General features: G+C 45.5%; 1 pseudogene across 1 annotated transcript; it reads left to right on the top strand.

Moving 5' to 3' along the window:
- Positions 1–18,105: 18,105 nt before the first annotated feature.
- LOC311604109 (fructose-bisphosphate aldolase A-like) lies at positions 18,106–19,504 on the top strand (annotated as a pseudogene). Its single transcript has 2 exons — positions 18,106–18,151; positions 18,257–19,504. The product of its transcript is annotated as a fructose-bisphosphate aldolase A-like (transcript).
- Positions 19,505–27,411: the final 7,907 nt, after the last annotated feature.

Below are 27,411 nucleotides of genomic sequence, written 5' to 3'. Positions count from 1 at the left end.
CCTTGGCAGCTGCCTGGAGGAAGAAGATGGATCAGAGAGGCAAACTGTAATGCCCTTTGAGTTAAGCTGGCTGGGAGGAGCTCAGCTGCATGGCAGGGCGGGGAGCGCAGGGGAAGCAAGCTTAGGAAACAGAGGGAAGAAAAGGACCAGCTACACTTTCCTGAGTAATTCACGAGCAGGAATTCTGGGATGGAAATGTACATTATTGATGAGCTGCAGCAGCACACACCTGTGATCCCAGCACTCAGGAGGCAGAGGCAGGGGGATCTCTGTGAGTTCCAGGCCAGCCTGGTCTACAAAGGGGTTCCAGGACAGCCAAGGCTACACAGAGAAACTGTATTTTAACCCCCTGTCCCCCCCCCAAGAGAGAGAGAGAGAGAGAGATATTAGAGAAGAGAAGAGAAGAGAAGAGAAGAGAAGTACATTATCTTATTAAAGGGCCGATTATTTCTTCTGACATATTTAGCATGACCTAAGACAAACCTATATCCCTAAAGGGTGGGCATTTGCCCAGTTATTGGCCAGCTCATCTGAATTAATTCCCCCATCAAACTTTTATTTTTATTAGTATGTATTATGTGCACTTAGTTGTCAGTATGTGTATCACATACATGGACATGCATGTGGGGGCCAGAGGAGGGTGTGGGATCCCCTGGCCCTGGAGTGGCAAGCAGTTGTGAAAGAGCACATGTTGGGGCTGGAGAGATGGCTCAGTGGTTAAGAGCACTGTCTGTTCTTCCAGAGGTCCTGGGTTCAATTATCAGCAACTACATGTTGGCTCACAAGCATCTATACTGGGGTCTGATACTGTCTTCTGGCATGCACATGCAAATGCAGACAGAACACTCATAAAATAAATACATCCTTAAAAAAAAAAAAGAAAAAGAAAAAGAGCACATGTTGGTATGGGACCAGACCTAACTGAGCTACCTCTCCAGCTCCTATTTTAACTGTTTAACAAAAGATTTACTTTTAAGTGTGTGTGTGTGTGTGTGTGTGTGTGTGTGTGTGTGTGTGTGTGTGTGTGTGTATGCTCATACACATGAATGTGGGTGCCCATGGAAACCAGAGGTGTTGAATCCCCTGAGGGTGGAATGACAGGTGGTTGTAGCCATCTGATTTGGGTGCTGGGAACTGAACTCAGATCCTTTGGAAGAACAGTACTTGTTTTTAACCAACAAGTCCCCTTCATTAACTCTTTTTTTTTTTGCCAATGAATAAGAGAGGCTTTTTATTATTAAAATATATAAATGAATATATGAAAGAAAAATATAATTTAGAAATTATTACTAAGATGATGTATGGATTACTCTCTCCCTGAGGTTTGTAGGGTTCTTGAAAGTTGCAAGTTGACTAATTAACATCACCTACATTAACTCTTAAGGGAGAAAACAAATATGTCTCCACCCAGAGATGGATTCCATTCTTTTGGCTAAGAGGCAAGAGCATCCCCTTAGTGGGTCTTCGATGTGACTGTAACACAAACTGTTCTAGTTCTTTCAAGATTTTTCACCGAAAGCTCTCAGACCAGAAGCTATGTTTATGCATCATTGATATTTGGTATTTGTTTATTTGTTTATATAGTATAATACATTGCATATTTGATATTTGTCAAGAATCTCTAAAGAAATTTCTTTTGGAATGCTAATGAAATGATTAAAGTTTGGGTTTGACTGGAAAGGTCAAGTCAGGCTGCCAGGACAGGACCTTTAGCACTTTCTCCCCAACCTCTGGGGATGGGAGAATGGTTGAAAATTAAGTTAAGCACCAGTGGTCACAATTTAATCCGTTAATCAACCGATTATTCGTAGATAATGAATTAACCACAAAGTATCTAAAGGACAGGATTCTTAAAACTATGGGATGGCTGGAGTTCTTGGTGGCTTCTGGAGGGTGGCATGGCAGAGAGAAGGTGGAAGCCTCATGCCGCCCTCCCCTATAATGTCTCCAAACCATTTCCTCGTCTCGGCTCATCGGTGTCTTTTTTTATTATTCTTCACAATTGACCAGCAAACATAAGCAAGTGTTTCTTGGATTCTCTGAACTGTTCTAGTAAATTCATAGAGGGGATTGTGGGGCCCCAATTGTAACTGGTTAGCAAGAAGCACAGGAGGACAACTCTGTGGCTGTGATTTGTACATGAAGCGGTGGTAGGGGCATTAGACAAGCATCTGTAGGGAACTGAGTGACACCTGCTGATGCCTAATGTTTCAGCATCACTTGTTTAATGGGTAGGAAGACCCTACACAGGAAGAAGTGAACATCCATGAAATTAGCTTGTGCATATGCTTGAGAGTCTGCAAAGAGCAGTCGTTCTGCACCTGGTGTTTCTAGTGTATTACATTTTATTCTCTGTGTTTTTCTATACTGCCAGAATAGAAGAGGTGCATGTGATCTTTATAATTAGAGGGGGGAAATGGTTTTCAATAAAAATTTAACTCTGGCCACCACTAAAAAAAAATATCTCAAGGCTGAGAGAGGCTGTAGCTCAGTGTAACAGTAGGTCCTGGGTTTGATCACTGAATAAAAAGAAGAGACACAAAGCTTGCTCATGGCATGTGCCACCCGGTGCACAAGCCTCATAGATGCAGGCACAAGGCAAACAGTCAGTGCCAACTTTGGTTACGTAAGGAGCACACAGGCTCATGCTGTGAATGCTCTCTTCTTCCTATAGTAATTTAATTTCCAAATGATAGAGGAAGTGTCGCCCTGTGGTGACCCGAGAGTTTGACAGTGAGATGATACATAAGGAGTGGAGATTTAGCCCAGCGCCTGGCTAGTACATTCCAGGCTGTGTATTCCACCTCCAGCACTGCAAAATCCAACAGCAACAACAAATAAAGCAGAAAATACAAGTTATTTATCCCTAACCTCACTTGTAAACAGATTTCTCACAGAGTTGTGAAGACCAGGGATGTTCTTTCATCTTTCCTGACAGAGTTCAGGAACACCAGCACCCCTACCCTGCCCCAGTGCAGAGTACCAATATGCTGTTGTCACCTGGGACTCAAAATAAGACCTGAGGCTCTTGTCTTCCCTTTTTTCCCCCCAGTTGATTTATCTCAGGATAGTAGAGTTAGGATCAGCCCTGAGATTTGCTTTTTAATGATGTAACTTTGTATTTTCATTTGGGAAAATCACAGATCTAAAGTAGGCCAACTGACCTGAATCGGCCTGGCTGAGGCTGTCCTTCTTTCCTCATGTCCACTGTATGGGAACTGAGGGTGCTAAGGCCAAACATCAAAGTACCCTATTTGCACAGAACAGGAATTATCTTCATGAAAGATAGCTTGAGATTCCCAACTGGATATGGCAATAAAGCCGGGAAGAATTGTGGACTAGTTATTTTCTGTCGCTGTGATAAAATACCACGACCAAAAGCAACTGATAGAAGAGAGAATTTATCTGGACTCGCAGTTCCAGAGGGATAAGAGCCCATGATGGCAGGGTAAGAGCCCATGATGGCAGGGAGGCGTAGCAGCAGGGAGGTGTGGCAGCAAGGAGGCGTGGCAGCTGGCACCAGGAAGTTCACATCTTCAACCCCAAGCTCAAAGCAGAGAGAGGGTCTTAGTTCCTGCTTTACTGTTTCGAAGAGACACCATGACTAAGGCAGCTTATAAAAGAGAGCATTTGTTTGAGATCTTACGGTTTCAGAGGGTTATTGTGGTGACAGGCAGGCAGGCACGGTGCTGGGGCAACAGCTGAGAGCTTTCCATCCTGTTTCACAGGTAGGAGGCAGAGAGAGCAAGTAGGACTGGTTTTGGTGTGGGCTTTTGAAATCTCACATCCCACCCCCAGTGACACACTGTTTTAACAAGGCCACACCTCCTAATCCTTCTCAAACAGGTCCACCAACTGGGAAGCAAACATTCAAATGCCGGAGCCTATGGTCCCCAACAGTGGCCATCTCTCATTCAAACTCCCAAAGCTGCAGTCTTGTTTTAGGAATAAGTTTGGTAAGCCAAGTGCAGTGTGCTCACCTCTAATCCAGGCACTACGGGGGCTGAGGCAGAAGCTCACATGGTCAAGACCAACCTGGGCTACGCAGTGAAACTCTGTCTCAAAGAACATCAAATAAAGGTAAGCAGAGCATTGTGGTTTGTGGCTACCACCCCAGCATTTGGAGGCGGAAGCAGGAGGATTTCTAGGAGTTCAGGGTCAGCTTGGGCTACCCAGTGAGTTTCAGGTGAGCCAAGGCTACAGTGTGACAGCCTGTTTCAAAAAACAAAAAGCAGCCCCACAAAAAAACCTCAAACCCAAACCAAACAATATCCAACAAACAAACAAAACCCTCAAACAAACAAACAAACAAACAAAAAATTACCATCCAGCCACAGAAACTTCCCAAATATTTGGTGAAACTCTTGTATCTTTTTTGAGACAGGGTTTTTCTGTGTAACCTTGGCTGTCCTGGACTGCTCTGTAGATCAGGCTGGCCTCGAACTCACAGAGATCCACTTGCCTCTGCCTCCTGAGTGCTGAGACTACTATGCCACCATGCCCAGCTCAGAACAGCATTTTCAACACTGTCCCTTTCATCTACATGCAAATGAGGCCAGGTCAGACTGTTAACTTGTCTGGAGTTAATTCTGTATTCTGAGTCAAGAACTGTAAAAACAGTGAAGTAAGGCTTCTGCGTGCAGGCTGCCGTTCCTGTAGGGGTGAGGGGGGAAGAAGCACCTTCCAAACTCTATCAAGAAGAGAATTTGGGAAGGAAGTGAAGTTACAAGCATAATCCTTAAAATTTAGAATCAGAACCGAACTTTAAACTCAGGCACCTTCCTACTGAAGATTGTGGGAGAACATTTTGATACTTTGAACCAAATAGAACACAGAAGCAATCGCTAAGTGCTGACGAGCAAAAGAAAGTGTAATTCAATCTAAGAGGATGGTTTTGATCCCAAATGAAACCATTTTCTCTTCCTGCTAGTCAGGCAGAAATCTAATTACTCTTGTCTGATCTGCTCTGGGGAGGCCGAGGCTGAGTGCTATGGATTATAGACGGCGGTATTGATTTTAATCTTAGAAATCAACAAGTGAAGATTTTACACTTTGCACATAGTTACTTAACCGGTGCTAAGAATAAAACCCAATCAATAACAATCATTTTTGTTTTACTGTGGCTCGTTCTAATTTCAATGTGATGTCTGGCTGTTTGTGTGAGTGCTTCAAAGATAATCTCTTTCCACACAAGAGTTTAACACGGGACTAGTTTCAGCTCCATATAATGTTTTGGAAACAAAACCAGAACAGGACTTAAAGACGCTGCCTGGTAAGACTGGAAGCAGACAGGGAGACGGACGATTTGAGATCAACCCCAGACTAGGGCTGAGGCGGGTCGAGCAGTGGGAGGCCCAGCATGCTTGAGGCCTCGAGTTTCATCTCTAGCATATGAAGAAAGAACACCAGGGTGGACTGAGCCTCTTTTAAACTGCGCAGGTCCTTGTTGTGCGGAGAGCTCCATCCATCAAGGCGTGAGGAAATGAACCCAAGCCCCAGAGCGCGGCAGGCATGGGCGCTCACTTTCCTGTACCCATGTTTCCTTTGGAGCCCCAAAGAGGCCCAGGGTAGCTGCTCAGACTTGCTGTGTAGGAGCTGAGTGGCCTGGTATTGAAAGGCTGAACTGCACAGGCCGAGGATAAGCCATGTACGGTGGCTCACGCAGGCAACCCCGGTTGCAGGCAATGCGAAGACTCAAGTAGGGGGATAGCTACAACTTTAAAGCTGCCCCGGGGTACGTGATAAGTTCCAGGACAGCCTGGGCTACAGGGGACAGAGTGAGATCCTGTCCAAGTAAGTAAGTAAATAAAAAAGAAAGAAAAATGCGGTGGTGAGATGGCCCAAAATTGCTTGCAGCTGAACTTGAGAAATAATCCTTATGGTCCACCTGGTGGAAGGAAAGACCCAACAGAATCAACTTTTAGAGTTTGTCCTCTGCCCTCGACACACACACACACACACACACACACACACACACACACACACACACACACACACTCACACACTGGCACACTGGCCCTACAAATAAATGTGGTAAAGCTGTTTTTTTGTTTTTTTGGAAGAAAAGAAAGGGTGAGGGTGGTCTAGTCTCTCACACTACACTCCTTTTAATCCTTGAACCAAGTCTATTTAGAAAATGGAACGACTCCTAATTGGACAAGCAAGGGAACAGGGCACTTCTGAGAGGCAGGCAACGTGACACAGTAGTAGGTTGTACAGAGAGAAATATTTGAAGAACAGACGAAGAAACGCTTAAGAAATTCTTTTGGCGGTTGTCGAAAGCTGTCTGGGCTGAGTCCTTGTGGCTTGAGCCGTCAGCCAGGGAACTGAAGACCCATCCTTCCTGACTCTGCACTAACCCAGCGCCTCTTCCCTCTTCAGACAGGACAGTTAGCCTTGGCAGGCGCTTCTGTGGACCTACACCTACACGAGCAGAAATGGTGACAAGAGGAGGAGGAAAGCGACACTTTGCCATCCCCACAGCTCTGCTAGGATTTCCATAAAACCCTGTTGTGTTAATAAGATAGTGAGCTTGGTATTTGTGGGAATGCCGACAGCCTGGAATCCCTTCTATGCTGGGAGAAGGCTCAGCGGCCTCAGGTGTCTTCACTCACAGAGGTGGGGCACGCACAACACAACCTATTCGCTGACTTCACGTCATCTAATGAAGCTTGTCCTGTTGTAAGTTTCCAATCATCCAGGTAGTTGGGGAGACTCGGCCTTCCTTGCAACATGGTGTGTGTGTGTGCGTGTGGTGACTGGCAACTCTCTTGGAAGAGGCTGTGCCCTCTTTCTCACGCGGCTACCAAAGCACCCGGCTCGTCTGTTTTCCCTGTGTCTATAACCACCGCTGAAACAACTCACTTCTGTGGGCTATAATAATAATAATCAGCAGAAAGAGGCGGCACTTGATTTGGGGGTTCTCATTAGGACTGTGGAGCTTCTTTATGCTGCCCAGCTGATGCCACCAGTAACATTTCCGGCCTGTTTTGTTTCCCAGGATGCAATCATCCAATATGGCACTTTGTTAATTCTTATGACCAGGATACATCGAATTCCTTGTTTATTTAGTTGGGGAGGACTTTGGGAATTGGCAGACCAGTTTATAGTACCAGGAAACATGAATGACATGAAACAGGAAACACAAAATCCGAGGACATGTCACACTACTATGTTGGCTCTCTTGTTGAGAGACCTGGTTCAATTCCCAGCACCCACAGCTGTATGTAAGTCTTTCATGTCTTGGGTTCCCCCCCCCCCCACAACTGGAAAAAAGTAAAAGAAAGACTCTGTCTCTTAGGCTTTAAGCAAGATGAGCAGACTTTACTGAGGTTCTTTATGTGGTCCATACTGGCTCACAACCATCCTGCTGTGTTGCTTGACATCCCAACAGGTTTCTTTCTCTTAAAATTCTGCTATCTCTGTTTTCTGCCCCCTTACCCTTAGATCACCCCGGGTCCTTTCACGTGCAACGCAAGCAATCTACCCCTAAGCTACAAACAGACATGTGGAGGGCAGAGACCCGCTTTGTGGAGTCAGTTCTCTCTCCCACCCTAACAGGCTCTGGAGCTCAACGTCAGGTTGTCAGTCGGGTTTGCTCCGCAGGCTCCTTTACCTGCTGAGCCATCTTCTTGGCCTTGGTTTCTCTTTGGGACGGGATCCCATGTTCCCCAGGCCGGCCTTCCGCAGTTCTCTCCTTCCACCTGGCTTGAGGCAGGGTCTCTTGCTTACCATGGCCAGCTTCTGTGGATTCTCTTGTCCCATCCTGCTGCAGGCGTGTTGGGGCTATGGTTGCACATGTCTGTATCTGGCTTCACATACATTCTAGGCCTCAAACTTGTGCAGCGAGTGCCTCACCCATCCAATCACCTCCCCCGCTTTGCTTTATTGAGACACAGACTTGCTGTACAGCCAAGGCTGCCCCTCAGCTTGTGATGCTGCTACCTCAGCTTTCTGAGTGCTGAGATCATGGGGATGTACTGCCATGCTTGGCTGAAAACTATGAGGTTTTAAGATAGTTTTTATTTCTCACATAAATAAAATTATAATAGAATACTTCAAATGTCTTAGGTCTTCCACATCAAATCTGTAGTTTTAATTCATTGCTCTGTGCTGTCTTTGGTACTAGAGTACATGTACTGTAACTGCATGCAATGTGGTCACAGCATAGAATTTTATAATCTGATTTTACATACTTGCCGTGCTGGCAATCAAATTGATGGCTTGTACAGCTAAGGAATCACTGTGCCACTGAGGCACATCCACGGCCCAGCTGTTAATTCCTCATTAAATGTTTCATAGAATTCCTTACCAAAGTAAGGGGGGCGGGGCGGGCTGAAAAGATGCCTCTGCAGTTAAGAGCACTGACTGTTCTTCCAGGGGACCCGGGTTCAATTCGCAGCACCCACGACTGTCTGTAAGTCCAAGATCTGAGCACCCACATGACAGCTTACAACTGTCTGTAAGTCTGAGATTTGACACCTTCACACAGACACACATGCAAGCAAAACACCAATGCATATAACATAAAAATAAATAAATAATAAAAAAGAATATTTTGCCAAAGTCATACAGTCCTGGACTTTTAGCCTTTTGTTGTGTTTGAGAGGTTTGGGTCATGACTCTTAGATGACACCCACAAATCCCTTAGTCTTTATTCAGTTTCTTCCTTCTTCATTTTTGTGCCTCAGACGTAATAATGTGAATGGTGCAGTCTTTAAGTCACCAGCTCTAGCTGGCCATGGTGGCACACCCACGAGCCAACATTCTGGACCTGGAGGCAGGAAGATGGATAGAGGCGTTCAAGGGCAGCCTTGGCTACAGAATGAGTTGGAGGCTAGCCTATATTACCTTGTGTGGGATATATGCTTGTAATCTCAGCATTTGGAAGCGAAAGTAGGGGGTCAGAAGTTTGAGGTCACCCTCTATCAGGTAGGGGATTCGAGATCAGCCTGGGTGCCATGAAACCCACTCCAAACCAAATCAAGTGTACCTTCAAGCTCGGTGGTTCTTTTTTTTTTTTTTTTTAAGATTTATTTATTTTATTTATTGCATATGAGTGCTTTATCTGCAGAAGAGGGTGTCAGATTACATTATAGATGGTTGTGAGCCACCATGTGGTTGCTGGGAATTGAACTCAGGACCTCTGGAAGAGCAGGTGGCGCTCTTAACCACTGAGCCATCTCTCCAGCCCCCAAGCTCGGTGGTTCTTTTTGTTCACCTTTTCTTTTCCTGAGCTCCCGTCTTGTCCGATGTCATAGGTTGCTAGGCAGCCTTCACTCTTGTGAAGCTGCTTCTGTGCCAACATTCCTCCCTTCTCCTATAAATTAAAAACTGAGGCTGTTGGATTGCTTTTCATGCAAGGTGGGTTAAAGTATATAAATATAAATGTAGGTTCTTTGGAAGCAGCTCTTGGCTCCTCTTGGGAGGAGATAGAGATAGATAGATAGATAGATAGATAGATAGATAGATAGATAGAAGAATGTCCAGATTATATGATGAAGGGGAAGGGAAAGCCCCTGCCCTGTCCTGGAGTTTTCAAACTAAACGGCAGGGTATGCCAGCCATGTCCTGCAGCAGTAGACACTGAGGAGTGATGGAAGAACCTGGAGCTGTTTGTCTGGGCTCTGAAGCACACCACTCATCACTCAAGTAGCTTTCTAAATTCCCCTGGGACTTCTTTGTGAACATAGGTGCTCTTAAAAAATCCCACCCCCCACAGTGTGTGTGTGTGTGTGTGTGTGTGAATAATTTTTCGGGAATTGGTTCTCTCTGTGCCCTATGTAGGTTCCAGGGACTAAACTCAGGTCAATAGGCCTGGCAGCGAGTGCCTCTTCCCTGGATGAACCATCTCACTGGCTTCCGTGAGATTTCCCAAAGAAAGACTCACCATCTGTTTCTCTTCTGGGGCCTTAGGTGAGCTGTTAGTCTTCACCCCTTACCCTCAGTGTGTGACGGCTGCTAGGTTGCCTTGCAGGCTTTGGTTCCTTCTCTTACTGACACTGATGCGTGCTCTCTGGTCTCAGCCTCTGGAAAAGCGAGGACTACACTGTGCATCCCTGAGCTATGTGAGTTCTGAGCTAGATAAAACTGAGGCATGACTTGAATCAGTTCCCAGGGGAGCCTCAGGGTAGGAATAGACATGCAGAACAATTTGCAAATAAGTTCAGTCCTCCTTCCTCAGGGCCCAGACATCAGGTCTACGTTAGGACTGCAAGTGGTTGCCACTTCAACCCAGACGTTACCCAGAGCGAGAACGGGAAAAGCCAGTGAAAACGCCCCCAGCCTTCACACCAGTCTCCACTTGCTTTTTTCGCCACTGAGTATTCATTCAGATGCTACAAACCTTTGGCTGTTTTTCAGCTTGTGCCCTGAGTTTTTTGGTTTCCGTGTGTTCATCAGCATTTCTGTTGGGAGAGAACAGGGTAGGAGCTTGGGGCTGCCCACGCCTGCCTGCCTGCTGCTTACAGAAAGGTCAGGGGCTCTTAGTGGGCTGAAAGTTTGGTTTATGAAATATCCCTGACTTCTGTAGTGACTCCCTGTTTGTGGAGTAGTCGGAGAACTTACTGGTTCGAGCTCACTCTACTGTTAGAGACAGAGGTTGTCCCGAGTGACGGCAGGAATTTGTGTTTAGATTTCCCCGTCACTAGTTCTCTGCCTTGGCTGCACGTTAGACTCATCTCATCTATGAAGTTAAAAGAGAAGATGCCTAGAATTCTCTTCACAATAGGAGAACTGAAAACTCTCAGCTCAAATAGTAAAGAAATGAGTGAATCTAGGATTCTTCACAGTGGCCTTAGGTTTTTGTTTGTTTGTTTGTTTGTTTTGATTTGGTTTGGTTTGGTTTAGGTTTTTGAGACAGGGTTTCTCTGTGTAACTTTAGCTGTCCTGGATTTGCTTTGTAGAACAGGCTGGCCTTGAACTCACAGTGATCCACCTGCCTCTGCCTCCCGAGTGCTAGGATTAAAGGTATGTCCCACCACTGCCTGGCTTTAAAAAAAAACATTAAGTCAATTATTATTATTATTATTATTATAGGTTTATTATAGTATAAATTATTCTTGATAATGAAATTAAAATTTACTTGTAGAGTTTATAAAAATCTGAGGTCCTAGGCTAGTTAGACAGTTCACTGGGTGAAGGCACCTGCTGCTAAGCCTGATGACCTGAGTTCAATCTTTGGGATCCATATAGTGGAAAGAAAGAAACTAATGTTCACAATTTGGTGTGTAATGTCATGCACATGCAAGTATGAGCTCATATGCACACATACATGCACACACGCACGCACACAGGCATGCATGCAAACTAAATTAAAATGTGGTAGTGTATGCCTTTAAAACCAGCCCTAGGGAGGTAGAGGCAGCCAATCTCTGTGAGTTCAAAACCACCATGGTCTACATAGAGAGCTCCAGGCCAGACAAAGCTACACAGTGAAACTTACCTGACAAGGGGGGTGGGGAGGGAAAGGAGTGGATAAAGCATTTTTTAAAAATCCAAGAAGGTGGCTTAGAAGTAGCAGCTGCACAAGACTGATGACATGAGCTCCGTCCCTGAACCCATGTGTAAAGAAAAGTCAGATGAGGGGTAGGCGTGTGTCTGAAATCTCAGCTCTTCTGTGGTGAGATAGGCAGTAATCACACAGATAGGAGAACCACACAGAAGCTCATTGGCCAGCTAGCCTGGAGCACAGAGCATAGCAACACAAAGGAGGGAAGCCCCTGCCTCGACAAGGTGAGCGGTGTGCCTGGCCTCCCTTCCTTCACGGAGCTGGGGGCCAAGCCTAGAGCAGTCTGCCAGGAGCCACAGCCTTGTATCGTGGTAAGAAAAATTTGCATAATAAAATCTCTAAACCTGTAGTTCAGCAGTCATCAGTAACATGACAATATTGAGGACTTTTGGAGGGTTAGTTTGCTTAGCACATTTGATTTTTGGAAATATCAGTCTAAAGTAAGTCATGAAGAACGATGATTAAAAGACTCATCACGGCAGAGAGACGGCGCCCCAGTGGGCTGCTGCGGGCTGACCACCTGCCCCTCAGAATACTTCTAATACTGGGCTCTGAACTGCTCATTCCCCCATCTTCTCCCCACATGCCTCCCCACTTTCTGTAATGAGAAGGCTCATGGACACTCCCTCTCCAGTGTCCAGGAGAACCAGGCTAGTTTATTCATATCAAGCATCTCTTCTTTCCCACAAAGCCAGTCTGTGCATCTTTCCCTTTTCTCAGTGACTTGGACAAAAAGAGAAAAAGTGTCCACGCTTTGAGCAGAGACATATTCATATGTGTAGCCTTGGCTGTCCTGGACTCCCTTTGTAGACCAGGCTGGCTTCGAATTCACAGAGATCCTCCTGCCTCTGCCTCTCCCAACTGCTGGGATTAAAAGCGTGCGCCACCATGCTCGGCTTTGATGTTCCCTTTTAGTGAAAGATGCTGTCTTAATGCTGTCCCTGAGAGCAAAGGGGCGCCTTCTTACATGTCTGCTCTCTTTGTATAAGGCCTGGTGAAGACTGGATGATGTTACAATGCTCCCCCCCCCACCCGGCTACCTTTCCTCCCTATCAGGCATGCACACTCACTACTATGGCTGACCATTTTTGTTTCAATTTCCTATACTTTATTTTTCTTGACACATATCCATTGTATTTTAGGAATCTCTCAGTCTCCACTGTTTTGTTTCAAGAAATATGATATTTGCTTTAATTCTCTGAGAACCGAGTGCGTGTGTACAATGTGTTGTGATTGTATTTATCCAGCTTTTTCACCTCACCTCTCCTATCCTCAGCCCCGAGCCCAGCCCCCACCCTTCCCATGTTCTTGGCATTGGCTAGAGCAGGGGTCAAAGGGCAGAGGTGCGACGGTAACTGCTGGTGTCTCTGCGTTACCTCATTAAGTGTGGCTCCCCAGGAAAGCAAACAGCCTGTCTCGAAATTTGCTTTGCAGGGACTATAATAAGGAAATGTGAGATGGCTGGACAGAGGTGCCCTTAATCTCTTGTAGCGCTGGTTCACCCCAGTTTTAGACCAAGAGCGATGATGCTTGGAAAAAAATTGGGAGTCTGCCTGCAGGCAACATTCACCCCTGAAGGAGAGATTGCTACAGAAGCCTAACCCTTGGAAGTTCTCAAAGTCCGAGTAAGGATTTATTAGAGGAATTAATATCTTTGAAGGCTCAGAAAGCAATCCTGCTTTCCTACAAGATGGATGAAAGGCAGAGATTTCAAAACATTTGCTAGAAAACATCAATAGCCAATCCTGCTGATTTAATTTTTTCAATCCCTCAGGCATCAAAAGAAGTTGTGACTTGTCCACATTTACCTTGGAAGCAAAGCAATATTGTAAATTAGAAATGACCGGGGCCTCGCTGGCCGCATTTCATTTTTAATTAGTTCAAGTTTCAGGCAACTTTGGAGCATTTCTTCTGCAGAAGCTGAAGAGCTTGCCCCTTGTATTTGTTGTGATTGCAGGAGTATCCAGCGACAGTCACTCACAAATGACAACGCTGTCGAGTCTAGTTGTCCGTCACAAGCACTACAAGAAACGGTGCCTGGCCACCCACATTTCTCTTCAAGTTTATTCCTGAGCGAGCAGACAAATATTATACTTTTGTTGTGAACTCACCAACATTTACTTGTCAAAGATTGATCTTAAAAATAAAATCAGACTCCAACAATACCAAATGCCCAAATCGTAAAAGTGCTAAAACTGTGACTGATTTTGCTTTTCCTGGTGAACCCATGGGAGGCGACACTAGGACTGCCCATGGCCTCACTCTTGCTGGTAAGCTCATCGATCCTGTTGCTCAGGCATTTTGCTGATGGTAGAAACAGTGTCTTGTAGACTGAAGAGCAGCTCTCCAACAGTCCTCCATCTTCAGCACCAGACAGGGACCTCTGAGACAGCCAGGCTGGGGGACCATGCAACTGCTAGGTTCTCAGCTTCCTGTGTGAACTACCTGCATGGATGTCAATCTAATAAATCACACACACACACACACACACACACACATACACACACACACACACACATCTACACACACATCTACACATGCCCATTCATACACACATATACTCATACACACACTCACACACACATACACTCATACACACACTCACACACACATACACTCATATACACACACTCACACACACATACACTCATACACACACTCACACACACATACACTTATACACAAACTCACACACATACACTTATATACACACTCTCACACACACATACACTCATATACACACTCATACACACATACACTCATACACACACTCACACACATACACTCATACACACACTCACACACATACACTTATATACACACTCTCACACACACATACACTCACACACACTCACACACACATACACTCATACACACACTCACACAATACACTTATATACACACTCTCACACACACATACACTCATACACACACTCACACACACATACACTCATATACACACACATGTCCACACATCTACTCATACACACACCCACTCATATACACATACTCGTGTACACACACACTCACATCCCCACTCATACACACACACTTATACACACTCACACACATACCCATACCCACCCACTCATACACACATACTCACCCCCCCCCACTCATTCTATCAGTTCTGTTCCTTTAAAAAACACTAATATTCTTGGCATCTGTATGTCTGTAATATTATCAATGATATTTACTTGTATGTGAATAACACGCTCCTAGACACCTACAGCAAGGAGAGATCTAGAGGAAGACTGTGCCAGGGTGCCTTAGCATGTCGTTGGGTACAGGTAGCAACTTGCAGACCCTCGGGGCGGGATCCAGCAGACTAGCTTGATGGTGGTGGTAAGACAACCGCTGAGCTCTCAGCGCTGTGCTTCCAGATGGCAAAGCAGCAGCTTCCTTGGTGCTATAGCTCCCTGTATGGATTTTCCTACAAAGGCCCAAGGGCCCCAGTCCTTCTGACGTCATGGCCTTTTGAGGTGGGGTCTTGATAAATTGCTCATAAGGGCCTCAAACTAACAGTCCCCCTGCCCCAGCCTCCTGAGTGGAGCAGGAATTGTAATCATGTGCCACTGCCTGGCTATCATTCTCAGTACAAGTGCATTAGCATTCTAGTCTGTATTTAAGTATCTTAGGAGCTCCATGATCACGAATGGGAGCATCTTGAGGAGTTGTTGTTGTTTTCAATCAGTTTTCTAGAATCACAAAGCTTAGCTTGGGCCTCCAAGTAATGTTTTCCCAGGACAGCCAGCATGAGAATGGTCCAAAGAGTCTGTCAAAAGTAGAGATCCCTGGATTCACAGAACGGTGGGTGATTGTGTTCACAGTTCTGAAATAATTTGTTTTTGTTTCTTTTGGGGGTTCTCTTGATTTGGGTTGGGCTGGGCTGGACCTAATTAGCCAAGGCTAGCCTCAAACTCATGAGCATCTTGACTCAGCTGTAGGGTACTGGAGTTCCAGGTGAGGACCTCTGTGCCTGGTCTCAAATTATTCTAAGTGCGTCATGCGTTTAGGAAGTTGCTGTCTAAGCAGAGTCACACCCACGTCAGTGACTCTAGACATCTTTACCATTACAATCAAGCGCTCTGAAGACTCCTGTCAGGGCTTGGCGGCCTTCTTGTCAGCCTCCTTCCTTCCCCAGTCTCTTTCTTACCTCCCTCTCACTGCACCTCCGCTTCCTGAGCATGTGGTCGCTGTGCTCTATGCTTGTCCTTTGTATACATATGTGCTGTGTGTTGTGTGTGCATTTGTCAGTGTGGGTATGTGTGTGCACTCATGTGTGTGTGTGTGTGTGTGTATGTGTGTATGTGTGTGTGTGTGTGTGTGTGTGTGTGTGTGTGTGTGTAGGCCAGGGGTCAACATTAGATGTTTTTCCTTTCTCTCCACATTTATTTATTTATTTATTTATTTATTTATTTATTTATTTGGAGACAGAATCTGTCTCTGAACATGAAACGTACTAATTCGGCTAGGCTGTCCAGCCAATGAGCTTCAGAGGTTTTCCTGTTTCTGCTTCCCCAGTTCTGGAATTACATGTGCACACTGACACGCTTTTAGGTAGGTTCTGGAGATCCAAGCTCAGGTCTTGGGTGACTGACATTTTATGAGTTGAGCCGTCTCCCCAGCACCACTTACACATTTCCCACTTACACATTTCTTGAGCGTTGTCCTTTCTGCACCTTGGGGACAGTAGTGGCCTCCCCGTTCCCTGTCTGAGTTAATGTTTACCAGAGAAAGTGGTTTGGGAGTGATGCCCCCCCCCCCACCCCTTTATTTCAGGTGGCGAGACTGGAGGACATGATTTCGGTTCAGGGACCAAGAGGCTGCTCCACTCTGAACTCTAGGTTAGACAGTTACACACCTTGTCTCTGTAAGACTTGGCATGGTAACCAACGGCTTCTCTCAGGGGAGACCGGTTTCTTCTTCACATACGAAAAGCACATGCCAAGAGCAGGCCAGGCCAACCGGAAGAAAGCGGTTGGGAAGGAAGGGCTGAGCTGAGCTTCCCACGTTGCTCTGGATCTCTAATGCCAGCATCCACACAAGCCACTCCGCTAACAGGGTAGAAGACAGCATGGATGGGAAGGCCCAAGACCGTCACGCAGGTGACGCCCCTGACAGGAAAGCACGGGTGTTGGGGAGTCATGCTGCCCTGTGCCTTGCGCTTCATCGTTGGGTCTGAGATACACCTGTCCTTTCCTTCCCCCATGTGGACTGCGTCCCGCCTGCTCATCTTCCAAGTTGTAGCTCAAACTGCTCAGGGCTCTGTGAACTTGAGGGGATCGGAGAGAGGCAGCCCCACCTCATAGGACTTCAAGTGGCATTCGTCATGTGATATGCACTTTGTCCTGTGGGTAGAGGGACTATGGCTTATGTGTTCTTATATTTATTCCCATAGGAGATGTTCAGTGGACTTTCCTGAATGGTTGTAAAAACGCGATAGGTTTGGTCATATTTAAAGCTTCATTTTGGTAGCAAGATCAACGAGATGACTAGCAGCTATTTTTCTCTTGGTAGAAATTCTGTGCCCTAAAAACTGGCTAACAAACTTCTCATTGTGGGTCTGCAGATTTAATGCCATCCCAGGAAGCTTGCCAGCACAGTCTCTTCACAGGGCATGGCAACTGATGATCAGCCTCTGAAGAGTGCCCTGTTTTGACAGCGTAACTTTCCCCACCTCAGATAGACTAGTCGGCCCCAAGGAGTCACTTTGAAAAGCTTCAAATAAGTAGTGATTACCAATTCAGAAGCTATTTAAAGAGAAACTCAATGTTTCAAAGTTCAGTTATTTCAGAATCATTTATATTATGATTTTTTTTGTTGCTTTTTGAGACAGGGTTTCTCTGTGTATATTGTAGTCTTACCTTGGGGTATGTGATTGCTTTTTCTCCTTTTCTCTTAATAGACTTCCTCAAAGGGATAGGGCTGAACAGATGGTTCAGTGGTTAAGGCACTTGCCTCCAGAACTGACACCCTGAGTTCAGCTCTTGGCACCCACTGGATGAAAAGAGAGAACCAACTCTTGCAAGTTATCTTTCAACTTACACACACACACACACACACACATGTACACACACACACACACACTAAAAGTTTTGTTTTTTTAAAAGATGGGATACAAAGTAATTGAAGACTTCAATTTCTATACTGTGTATCTTTACAGCAGAGATTATATTTAATTATGGAAACAGTATTTTATACAGTTATGTAATTCTAAAAGATTGTTGGATTAAAAAGGGAGCTTACTTATTTTTATTTACACGAATAACTGTATGTGTGTATGTGCACAGTATGTGTAGTGTCCAGAGGAGACCAGAAGAGGATATTGGATGCCCTGGAGCTGGAGTCACAGGAACTTGTGAGCCATCCTATGTGGGTGCTGGGAACCAAACTCGGGTCCTCCGCAACAACAGTAAGTGCCCTCAATGGCTGAACTATCATTAGCTTCAGTTAGTAAAAATTAATCTGTAGATCCTTGTAAAAAGAAACACAGAAAGTAATTTTTGTGTTAGTCTCTTAATTGCAGATGATTATTTGATTAGAAACTATGTCTTTTTTTTTTTTTGAGCTGAATATTAACTTCTGAGCTGGGCATGGCGGTGCACGCCGTTACTCTGAGTCCTTGGGAGGCAGAGGCAGGTAGAGCTCGTGAGAGCACCTGATTTACAAACGGAGTTCCAGAGCCGTATCTACCCCTGAACCCTGCCAGCTGAATAGGCTGAGTTCTTTCGGAACACGCCACAGAAACAGGTTCTGGTGACCCGAGCAGCGCTCGCTGCACAGTCCTCTCGTTCACCTGCCGCGGCGCCCAGCCGATCCACCCCCTCCCGTGCCAGGGCCGTGCTGCCGCTGGCACCATGTCCCACCCTACCCAGCACTGACCCAGGAGCAGAAGGAGCTGTCTGACATCGCTCACCGAACTGTGGCTCCGGGGAAGGGGATTCTGGCTGCCGATGAGTCCATAGGAAGCATCGCCAAGCAGATGGAATCCATTGGTACCGAGAACACTGAGGAGAACAGACGCTTCCATCGCCAGCTGCTGCTGACTGATGATGACCGTGTGAATTCCTGCATTGGGGGCATCATCCTCTTCCATGAGACACTGTACCAGAAGGCAGATGATGGAGGTCCCTTCCCCCAAGTTATCAAGTCCAAGGGTGGTGAGGTGGGCATTAAGGTGGACAAGGGTGTGGTGCCCCGGCAGGAACTTATGGCGAGACCACCCAGGGGCTGGATGACTTGTCCCGACGCTGTGCTCAGTACAAGCAGGATGGAGCCGACTTTGCCAAATGGTGTTGTGTGCTGAAGATTGGCGAACATTACCGCCTCAGCCCTTGCCATCATGGAAAATGCCAATGTTCTGGTTCGTTTATCCAGCATCCGCCAGTAGAATGGCATTGTACCCATCGTGGGGCCTAAAATCCTCCCTGATGGGGACCAGGGCTTGAAGCGCTGTCAGTATGTAACTGAGAAGTTACTGGAAGCTGTCTACAAGGCTCTGAGAGACCACCGTGTCTACCTGGAAGAAACCTTGCTGAAGCCTAACGTGGTCACCTCAGGCCATGCTTGCACTCCGAGAAATTTTCCAGTGAGGAGATTTCTATGGCAACTGTCACAGCACTTTCTGCACGGTGCCCCCTGCTGTTCTTGGAGGGATTTTTCTTGTCTGGAGGGCAGAGTGAGGAAGAGGCGTCCATCAACCTCAATGCTATCAACAAGTGCCCACTGCTGAAGCCTTGGGCCTTGACTTTCTCCTGTGGCCGGGCCCTGCAGGCTTCCGCTCTAAAGGCCTGGGGCGCGAAGAAGGAGACCCTGAAGGCTGCCCAGGCAGAGTACATCGAGCAAGCCCTGTCCAACAGCTTAGCTTGTCAAGGAAAGTACACCCCAAGTGGTCAGTCAGGGGTGGCTTCAGCTCTAACCATGCCTACTGAGCAGAGGTGGCCTAAGGCTGCCCTGCTCACACCTGGCCTTGGCCTACCCACTTGTTCTTGAGGAGGAGGGTTCTCTCCCATTAATCACTCTTTTTAAAAAAAGATTTTATTTATTTATTACATACACATATATGCAGCGTTCTACCCGTATATAACTCCTACAGGCCAGAAGAGGGCACCAGATCTCATTACAGAGGGTTGTGAACCATCATGTGGTTGCTGGGAATTGAACTCAGGACCTTCGGAAGAGCAACCAGTGCTCTTAACCACTGAGCCGTCTCTCCAGCCCTCTGCCCCCACATCAATCACTCCTGCTGCCCCTCATGACTGGCGTGTGGTGTTGTCTGTGAATGACAACTCTGTCATCCCTTCCAGCCCGCTGCTGATGGACAACTATGTAAGGGGGGGGGGGGAGAGGGCCACATCGGCCCCTTTCTCTCAAAGACTCAATAGGTGTGCAGGTGGCGGGACTATCAATTCATCTTCAGAGTATGTCTCTGCTACTGCTTAAAGCATTCCTGCTGCAGAAATCCCGTTTTTTAAAAGTCTGCTTCAAACAGGTGTTTGTTACTTTCTTTCCTTCTGTCTAGGGCCTACTGTAAACTTGAAAAATTGAACTGTTTTGTCGGTGAGTGCCGGCCGTCCTGTCTACGTATCAGCAAATGTGCTTCTGTTTAACTATCTTTTTGCAGTCATAAGAGAAATAAACATATAAAATAAACGCATCTCAATGCGTAGCTGTGCAGGAGTACAGATGTTTTATTAATGAAAATGAATCCAGCTTTTGGTAAGTCATGGCAGCAATATAACATTTCATTGTTTGGTTCTGTGCTAGACAGTCCCTGCTGTTTCCACAAATTCCTGTAATGCTTAATGGACATCTGGAAGAATTCAGCCAATTAATCGAATTCACATAGGAGCTAGGCTAATGGCTGTCTGAAAGGCAGATTACATTAAATCAAACTTGCAATATGAATGAAAGCACTTAATCATACATGCAACATTCATTAGATGCGACACAGCAAGTGTTTTGATTACTTTAATGAAAGATCAGGTAAAGTGCATCAGCTGAGCAGATTGAAAAGGCAGCATGCTTACAAATGTTTGATTATGCTGAATATCAACAGAAACGGGGCCAGTAATTTATAGCAAAACATATTTGTAGGTGTCTAGAGCTGCCGAATGCAGGGAAATGCAGAGCTGGGGTTCAGAGCAGTGATTAATATATGATAAAACTTTAGTCAGGTGTCAGGAAAAAAAAGAACTTTAGTCATTTATCGACACAGGCACCTGCCTGTTGTGAGTGACTTGCAATCACTGTGAACCCCAATTTCATTTGCTCTAAGGTTCTTTGGTTGAAGAGGCAACACCAGAGTAGGAACCCTGACTTAAAAGAGGACTCACCTTTGGAGAGAGGGCTTCAAAATCTCCTGACAGGAATAAAAAATCCTGGTGCTCATAGCTATGCCTAGCTGCTAGAGCTACGGATATTTTCTACCATCCCTGCATCTTCTCAGCAACTCCCCACTAACATTCTAGAAAATAAAATTTGCAAAGGGTGCTTCCTACAAAATATTAATGGCTTTATGAATTCTCGGATACAGTAAAATGCCATTTGCAACCCTTTTTTTTGTAGACTATAAGGATGAAGGATGTATAATGTCTTTAATGTAGTACATTTAATACATGTGGTTTTTAGAACAGGGTCTTACTATATAGTCCAGGCTGGCCCTGAATTCAAGACCTTCTCTCCAGTTTCCAAGTGCTAGGATGACAGGTGTGTGCCAGTATGCCCAGCTAGTACATTTGGAATTGATTTTGTAATTAATACAAATATAAAACGAGAGTTGCATTTTCTACGACTATGCGTGACTTCTCCTTTACAGTGAACATTAATACCAGACAGGACAGCCTTTAGAGATGGGAGCCACCCTTTCCCTGGAAGCTAGCAGAAGAACTGACTCTTGATAGTAGTGGAATTTTGAAAAACAAATGGAACAGCACCTGGCAGGCCAGGCCCTTCCCAGACAGGGTCTCCAATTCAGACTCACCTACAATGAGGCAAGGATGGCATTGCTTTGGGACCAGGGGAGAGGACAGCAGAGAAAGAGTGGAGTCGCAGCCACAGGTGTTTATAATGTTCTGTCAAGCAAAACATTGCAGAAGAAAGAGGAAGCAGCATCGACCTCAAACAAGAGAGCATTTCAATCAAGACACATGTAAGCAGCAGGAAGCAGAGCTTTATGCATTTCCAAAAGAAGAGCAGAGTAGAGCTAGAACAGGAGAAAATGGATATGTAAGCCACTTAGTTCACGTGATACGAAATGAAATGACGAGATCATTAAACAGTCACTGTTCTAGAATGAAGCTTCTTTAGCCTATCTGGGCTGTTGTGACAAAAGTACCAGGTCGCTTATAGAGAACAGAGAGGCATCTCTCATCATTCTAGAAGAGACGTCCAAGGTCAAAGATCCCGCAGTGTATCCAGTGAGGGTTTGCATTCCGGGTCTCAGACTGTGCCTGCCTCCTGTGTCTTCACACGGGAAGAATGGGGTTCCCCGAGGCTTGCCCTCACCACCCACCAAAAGCCTTGCTTCCTAAAGCCACCCCCTTAGAACTCTAAGGTTTGTGTATGAATTCTGGAGTCACACGTATTGAGACCATAGAAAAATACTGCAGAAACATATGATTGCTATTTTGTTTTCTCTTTAATGCATTTACAGGAAAGGAAAGCTAGCTGGACCAGAGGTAGCCATTGTTTATATATCTACCACCTGATGGTTCTTCTGTGGTCTCTCTCTCTTTCCTTTGAGACAGGGACTTATTCATCTTCTGAGGATGGTGTCCGCATACAACGTGTGCAACCAAGAATGACTTTAGACTTCTGATTCTCCTGCCTCCAACTCCCAAATACTGGGATTACAGCCATGCAGCACCATGCCTGGTTTACGCAGTATTGGGGATTAAGCCTGTTGATTAATCTATTCCCCAGATCTTATTTGAGACAATGTCTCCTGGCTGGCCTTGAACTTGCTTTATAGCAGGCCTGGCTTTGAATGCCTGGTCATCCTGCCTTAACCTTTGATCGATGGAATTATAGGCATGTACAGACACACCCAGTGTATCTGTGATCCCTTAGCCCCTAGGGGCTTCTGGGAACATAACTATACGGCAGCCTCATGTAATGCTGCTTGCTTAAGCCTTCCAAAAACATTTAGTTAAGTAACTTCAAAATGCTCATGTCAGTCATTTCGCCAATTTAGAGTAAAACAAAACAAAACAGTATTATCCTGAATCATTGGCTTTATTTGTTCAGTCTATGATTGTGAAATATAGTGGTGTATTACAATCTTAGAATTTTAAGTTCTTAATGCCTCTGTTTGGAAATACAATAATTATTTTAATTTCCTCAAGCGCGTCAAGGTAAACTGAAAGCCTATGTTTTTCTCCTTGGGCAAGCTATCCATCCTTTGGACTAAATGACAAGCAGATGACAATCTTTTCTCAGCATTAATTTTGTCATCACTCACTCTGGAGACCCCTCCTGTTATACAATCCTGGTAACAATCGGTAGAACTTCCTGGTCTACCCATCCACCCACAGGACCCTAGTAACAATCGGTAGAGCTTCCTGGTCTATCCATCTACCCACAGGAACCAGTCACAGGGGTAGAGTGCAGCTGCATATAATCAGACCTAGACTCTACTCATTTCTCTACTCTCTCCAGCACTTTGTTGAACTTGGCTGGCGATCAGAGAACTTGAGATGTCTTCCTCTTTTCCAGACAGCAGCCCTGTGAAAAGTGGGAAGTGATTTTTATCCAGACTCAGTGGCTTTATTTATTTAGGGTTCCAGGGTCCTTTTTGTTTGTCTTTTCTTTTGAGAATAAAATCTTTGCGTGTGCACGATGTGAGCGTGGGCATGCGTGTGCTGTGGTGTGCACGCAGAGGTGAGAGGAGAACTTTGGGCATCAGTCTTTACCTTCCCACATGAGACAGGGTCTTGGCTTCTGGTTCATACACCTAGTTGTCTGGCATTACAGATGCATGCCCCCACACCTAGCTCCACGTGGGTTCTGGGCATCTGAGCTCAGACGCTCACGATTGCATGTGTTTACTCACTAAAGCATCTCCTGAGCCTCTTAGTGTTTTGAAGATGGGACCTTGGTATGGAGTCCAGGCTGGCCTTGAACTTATGATGATCCTCTTGCCTCTGCCTTCTGCACACTGGTTTATTTGTAGGCATGCTCCACTGCACCTGGCTTTATTAATCTCCCACCAAAGGTGGCTCATCCTCCAAACTGAACTTAGAGTGGAATAGGATAGGGAGAAAATTGCCATTTACTGCCCTACCCTGACTCCTTGGGTTTGGTTTACTAGGCTTTCCCTGCAGCTGCTTTGAGCGGTGTTTCATTTTAATTTTGGTTACCTTCTCTTCCTTGGCATATTTCTAATGATGATGACAAAGCCCTTAGTTGAGCTGTCCCACTGAGCCAGACAAGAGCTAGGATACCTACACAGCTTCCCTGGGAGCGGTGGGGAAGCAGATTCAGAGGTTAAGCGAGCCCCTCAAGGTGAAAAAGCCACGACGAGGAGTCACGTGTGTGCGGAATCCAGGCAGCTTCAGTGAACTGATTTCCTTAGCACTGACTTTCCCTGCATGCCTTGCGTCTCCCTCTGTCACCGCTATCCTTTGCCTGCAGAGGCGTCTCAGTGTTGCTTTCTGAGCTGTCTTAAGTCTCTCAGTATCTGAGGCAGGAGCAGGGTCTGGCTACGTAGCCCAAGCTTGATCTTTGCAATCCTCCCACCTCAGCCTTTTAAATGCTGGGATTATAGGCATAAACCATTATATCCAGCTAACGTGTAAATTGCATAGTATAATCTTTTATTAACAGTTACACAGAGAAGAGTTTGAGCAGATTTTTAAAACATAAATATTAAAAAAAAAATGCCTCAGACCAGCTCCCATGGCTTTTCCAGGCGGTTCTCAACATAGGGACTCTTCTAAGTTTGGAAATAATGGGCAGAGACACCATTAGACTGAGTTCAGAGATTTCTACAGTGCAGGATATAAGGAAGCCTATAATTTTGTTTTATTTATTGCCTGGAGTTATCTATTGAATGCTTACTATGAGTAAAACATTGTGCTGGGCCCGGTCACTTAATGAGATCACGTGTCTAATTAATGCAAGCATAGAGATGGTGGCTAGAGAGTGTGAGGTCCTAAGGTGGCTTGCAGCGCTGTGCAGCAGCGTCCTCACGTACGCTGTGTTGGGAGCTGGTATTCCGGAGGCTCTTGGGGCCTAAGGTTAAATAAGGCGGGTGACACTGTCAAGAGAACAAAGTGACAGCCTACAGACTGGGAAAGGATCTTCACCAACTCTTCATCTGACAAAGGTCTAATATCCAAAATATATAAAGAACTCAAGAAATTAAATACCACCAAAGCAAATAACCCAATAGAGAAATGGGGCGCAGAACTAAACAGAGAATTCTCAACAGAGGAATATCAAATGGCTGAGAAACACTTAAAGAAATGCTCGACCTCCTTAGTCATCAGGGAAATGCAAATCAAAACAACACTGAGATTCCATCTTACACCCATCAGAATGGCTAAGATCAATAACTCAACTGACACCTCATGCTGGCCAGGGTGTGGAGAAAGAGGAACACTCCTTCATTGCTGGTGGGAATGCAAACTACTACAACCACTTTGGAAAGCTATCCGGTGCTTTCTTAGAAAAATGGTAATAGGGCTTCCTCAAGACCCAGCTATTCCACTCCTTGGAATATACCCAGAGGATGCACTACCACACAACAAGGACATATGCTCAACCATGTTCATAGCTGCCTTATTCATAATAGCCAGAACTTGGAAACAACCTATGTGCCCCTCAATAGAAGAATGGATAAAGAAACTGTGGTACATTTACACTATGGAATACTACTCAGCTATTAAAAACAAGGAATTTCCGAAATTTGTGGACAAATGGATTGAACTAGAAATTGTCATAATGAGTGAGTTCACACAGAAGCAAAAAGAGCTAAATGGTATATACTCACTTGAGACACTAGTCCAAGGGGTACGTCCCCATGAAAAACTGTACCTACCAGGATAGTGGGTAAGAGAGGAGGACATCCTATTGAGACTTTAGGTGTGAGAAGCCTGGGAGAAAGAGGAAATAGAAGGATCCAGCGGGTCCTGGAAAACTACAGGCGAGTCTGGGCCCTGGGGTCCTCCGCAAACTATGGCAACAGCCAAGGAAAAAATAGGCAGTAAACCTCGAACCCCTACCCAGACTAGCCGATGGGCGGGACATTCTCCACTGTTGAGTGGAGAAGGAGATCTAACTTTCACACAAACTCTGGTGCCCCATATTTGAACATGTCCCTTGGATGGAGATGCCTGGTGGCACTCAGAGGAAAGATAATAGGTCACCAAGGAGAGACTGGATACCCTATGAGCATATACAGGGGGAGGAGGTCCCCCTCAGACACAGACATAGGGGAGGGGAGGGGAGTAGGGGGGAAGTGGGAGGAAGGGAGGAATGGGAGGATACATGGGATGGGCTAACAACTGAGATGTAATATGAATAAATTAATTAAAAAAAATAAAAATAAAAAAATTGTCTTTAGGTGCCTCAGTCGCCAAACAGACCACAGTGCAGTCAGTCCCTGGGAACGATCTGTGATTCTGTGGTAGTTAAACTACGTGGGGTCACAAAGGAGCCAAAGAAAGCAGAAGCAAGTTTCAACATCCAACCACACAGCAATATTTCTTCTCAGCAGCCAAACAAAATAAATAAACACACAAAAAAGAAAGTGGCCAACTTGAGAGGAGCCGGAAGGGCAGGTGACGATGCAGTTCTGTGTCCATTAGCTTTCACATTGAAGGCTTTTAAAGTACTTTACAAAATATTATGCCTCACCCTCCGTGGGAGAGGAAAGTGGTGTTATCTCCAGAGAAAGGTGGAGGCGGGGAGGAGCAAAGGTTTACTTCTTTTATGCCAACTATTTTTGTGGAGTATTTGAAATGAGACTTGAAAGCGGAGAAGCAGGAGAGGAGGCTGGAAGAATTTGTAATCGAGGGGCATAATTTCACACGGCCCAAGTGTCTAGAGAACGCTAATACGGTGAATCTCCATTTCCAGTGAAGTGGAAGGGAAAGCCCTGGGCGGCTTCAATGCGGCGGCGCGTCCTGCAAAGAGCAATTCCAGCATCAGAAAACCCTCCACTCATAGCAAAATCGTTCAGGGAGAACGGCCATGATGAGAATTCTCACATAATTGTCAGAAATATGTCCGCAGTGTTTCTCTACACACACAGGCAAATATTAAATATTTGCCGGGCACCGTGCAGACTCCTGCTGTACACTCAGGAAGACATGCCACACAGCCTGATCCTACTTGGGCTCTTTTCCCCCTGTTCTTGCTATACACCACTTTTTCTGTGGCTTGTTTCATGGAATTTCCATGAAGGAATTCTAGGCATGAAAAGGAGATGCAACATCTTAATAAGAAAAATATTGCATTGTTTTCTATATATGAAAATGTCTATAAAAATCTAGATACATAGTATCTTCCTTTGAAGATCCCCAGTCCCAATATTGCTACTGAGAAAAATGGCACTCATGCTTATTTGTGTGTGTATTTATTTTTATGTGTATGTGTACCTGTCTGCGTGTGTATATGCCACATGTATGGAACTGCCCACAGAAGCCAGAAGAGGGTGCTGAATCCTCTGGAACTTGAGTTACAGGCAGTCATGAATTGTCTAATGAGGGTGCTAAGAACTGAACTTGGGTCTTCTGGAAAGTGGCAAGTGCTCTTAATTGCTGGGACATCTCCAGTCTGGGATAAAATGCACATTATCTCCCTTCCCCTCAAGATAGGGTTTCTCTGTGTAGCCTTGACTGTCTTAGAACTTGCTCTGTAGACCAGGTCGGTCTGGAACTCACAGAGATCCTCTT

The sequence above is a fragment of the Acomys minous genome (genome assembly GCF_964271855.1).
Source record: "Acomys minous genome assembly, chromosome: 8".
NCBI lineage: Eukaryota > Metazoa > Chordata > Mammalia > Rodentia > Muridae > Acomys > Acomys minous.
This window is presented reverse-complemented; position numbering and strand designations above follow the sequence as displayed.